Below are 3,721 nucleotides of genomic sequence, written 5' to 3'. Positions count from 1 at the left end.
GTTGGTAGACAACTTAGTGGATAGTGGAAATATGCAGTCAAACACTCTGGAGAACATCCCAGATGATGTCCCACCAGCAGGAGGCCTAACCAGGGTCTCTACTGTGGAGCCCATCCCAGTCCAGCTGCACACCAGGGTCTCCCACTCAGCTGAATAAAAGTCTTCATCATTTTTTCTTATTTTATGTACTGTAAATTTAAATGTTTATGTTGATTTTGACATGTTTAACGTATGTTGTAAATAGTTTGGGGAAAAACGTTATAGAAGAATTTGTTTCATGTAGAAATTATGACTGTCATTACAAAAATAAACAATGTCCAGAGCAATGAATTCTCTTTTATTTACACATTTAAAGTTGCATTTTTTTTTTTCCTTTTAAAAAAATAAGTGAAAAAAGTTAAAGAATATATATATATATATATATATATATATATATATATATATATATGTTTCTTAATCATTCTTTCAAGAAGAGAAAACAGCCTGTCCATTCTCTCCTGTGCTCTCCTCGCCTCTGCAGTCCCATGTCTTCTCTAATCAAGTCCAAAAACTCGTCCTCTCTGTCTCGCCTTCGTCGTGGTGCTGGTGCTGCTGGTAATGATGCTGGTGCTGCCCCTGGCTCCCCCCTTCTTGGTCACACACTGCTGAACTCGGCCCTGGTGTGTCCTCAGGGATTGAGGCAATGAGGGTGCAATGCCTCTGTCCCAACATCTCATCCATGAGGACAAACCAGGGCCAAGTTGCAGCAGTGGGTTTCCCACCCACTCCCTCTCCTGTCCCAGGACACGTGCAATCCTAAGGCAGAGCAAATTAACCATGGCTTGTTAACAACAACAGCACAATACATTTCAGCAAAGATGTGATCTCAACTTTCTTACTTTGTATTTTTAAAATCATATTCATGTTCAGAAATCATATTCATGAATACTCAAATTTGGTTAAAACCTTTGTAGACATAGCTTGCATGACAGCACTACAAAAACACATACTAGTGAAACCCTTATCTACTGCTTTTCTTATTGTTGTGGGCTTTATAGGGTGAGTGATATTTCTTATTTACACAAGTTAGACAGACTAGTGCCAATATTACAATAAAACTTAATTTAATTAATTTATTTATTTTAAATTGCAGTTTAATAAATTGAGCTGTCTGCTCCTTGCTCCCTGAAACAATTATTAAACTATTAGCTCAAGTTTTGCCTCAGACCACCTGACAAATGAAGCCACGCAATGGTGAAGAAGGAGTTAAGGTGAAGTTTATAAGAAAGAAAAACTTGTGGCTTTTAACTGTGGTTTCACTAGCTATTTGAGTAAATGAAAACATAATACTTACATTTAAATGTGAATTTGCCGTCCACCAGCGAACTCTCGGCCGTCATTTATTTATTTATGCTTTAATAAAAATGCTGTCGTCACCGCCGCGCGATGAATTATGGGGTAGGATAGTCCGCAAAGTGTCCATTTATGTATCCTTCCTTTTACAGGGAAACGAAGGGTCCATTTGGCGTCGCTTTAGCCTTCGTCGCGCCGCGATGACGCAACCGGCCTTCGAATACGGCCTTCGGAGGATGCAGAATTGAATTGGGACAGCCTTCATAGCGCCGCGGTGACGCAATCGGCCTTCAAATGCGACCTCCGAAGTGTGCAGACTTTGAATTGGGACATCCTTCGTCGCTCCGCTGTGACGTTTCGTCGCGCCGCTGTGACGCAATCGGTCTTCAAATACGGCCTTCGGAGGATGCAGACTTCACATTGGGACACAGCTATAGTATGCAGTCTACAGACTGCCAAACAAAGATAAATTAAGTATTGAAAATTGGAGACCAATTAGTTTATTGAATAGTGATGCTAAAATATTTGCACTAATTTTTGCTAAAAGATTAAAATCAGGGTTAGATGATATAATTGATGAAGAACAATCAGGCTTTATGCCAGGCCGGAATATAGGTAATAATATACGTTTGATTTTGGATATGATTGATTACAAAGAAATACATAGTAGATGATAGTTTTGTCCTATTTGTCGATTTTTATAAAGCATTTGACACAGTTAGTCATCAATTTATGTTAAAAACGATCACATGCTTTGGTTTTGGAGAACAGTTTTTAAAGGCTATACAAACTCTATACAGAGGATGTAACAGCTCAGTTAAACTTGCTCATGGCACAACTCCTAGATTTGAGGTCGGTCGTGGAATACGACAAGGATGTCCCCTTAGCCCTTTTCTTTTTCTCCTTGTTACACAAATCATGGCCAGACATATTAAAAATGCCCAGTTCCAAGGTATATTGACATTAGGTACAGAATTTAAAATTTCACAGTTAGCGGATGACACGGCATTATTTCTCCGTAATAAGCACGAGGTTATCAAAGCAATTGATTCTATCACAAAATTCTCCGAAGTCTCTGGTTTAAGAATGAATCTAAATAAATCTGCCTTGTTGTCACTAAAGGAATGTGACTTATCAGTCATAAGTGGTATTCCTGTTAAAAATACAATAACATACTTGGGGGTTATCATTGATAAAAATGAAAAAGGCGTTGTAATCTCAATTTTGACCCCATAGTAGAGAAAATAAGGAAAAGATTTAATATATGGTTGATGAGGGACTTGTCACTGAATGGCAGAGTTTTATTGTCTAAGGCAGAAGGGATATCACGTGCCGTCTATCTATCTTTATCCATGGGAATGCCAGCTAGTGTATATAAAAAACTTGATAAAATCTTATTTAATTTCATTTGGAGGAATAGATCCCATTATTTACGTAAAGATATTTTATGTAATTTAAGGAAAGATGGTGGTCTTGAAGTGTTGACTTTTGAAACCTTAAAGGGATACTCCACCGTTTTTTCATATTAAACTATGTTATTCCCTTAACTAAGACGAGTTGATACATACCTATCTCGTCTCAGTGCGTGCACTCAATCGCTCTGTCTTCGACTTGGCGCAGTAATATCTTCACTCGTGAAAAATCCTCTCACCAGCCCCCGCTCCCTCTAGTGAAGATATTACTGCGCCAAGTCGAAGTGCTTACAAGCACTTGCTATGGTATTCCGCCATACAATATAGTTATCCATTTTACACGCTTAGAAAAGCGCAACGTTTTGTTTTGTGTCACCGTCCTAGGTCGAGTTACACTACGCGAGTAACTGTATTTAAATAGGGAAAACGTGGAGGTGTTTGGTAGCTTCTCTGCTTGGCCCATATTGAATGAACTGGGCTAAGCTAAGTGCTAACAAAGTTTCGCCGTAAGACAGAGCGATTGAGTGCACGCACTGAGACGAGAGAGGTATGTATCAACTCGTCTTAGTTAAGGGAATAACATAGTTTAATATGAAAAAACGGTGGAGTATCCCTTTAAAGGGATAGTTCACCCAAAAATGAAAATTCTATCATTGTTTACTCACCCTCAAGTTGTTCCAAACCTGTATGAGTTTCTTTGTTCTGCTGAACACAAAGGAAGATATTTGGAAGAATTTTTGTAATCAACAGATCTCGGTCCCCATTGACTTCCATAGTAGGAAAAAAATATACTATGGTAGTCAATGGGGACCGAGATCTGTTTGGTTACAAACATTCTTCCAAATATCTTCCTTAGTGTAATTCCTTTTTGGTGAGATGGTTAAGTAATTTAATTAACGAAGCAGAGAGCATTTGGAACACCTTTCCCAAACAGATTTTTGATTCACTGGGAGGATTAAACTTCTTGTTGAAGTGTG

General features: G+C 38.5%; 1 long non-coding RNA gene across 1 annotated transcript; it reads right to left on the bottom strand.

The window, feature by feature from the left end:
- Positions 1-316: 316 nt before the first annotated feature.
- LOC311094087 lies at positions 317-1,751 on the bottom strand. Its single transcript, XR_014608559.1, has 2 exons — positions 1,334-1,751; positions 317-795 (listed from the first exon to the last, which is right to left on the bottom strand). It is a non-coding gene; the product is annotated as an uncharacterized lncRNA (long non-coding RNA).
- Between the last annotated feature and the right edge of the window lie 1,970 nt (positions 1,752-3,721).

The sequence above is a fragment of the Abramis brama genome (assembly GCF_963993115.1).
Source record: "Abramis brama genome assembly, chromosome: 12".
NCBI classification, from domain to species: Eukaryota; Metazoa; Chordata; class Actinopteri; order Cypriniformes; family Leuciscidae; genus Abramis; species Abramis brama.
This window is presented reverse-complemented; position numbering and strand designations above follow the sequence as displayed.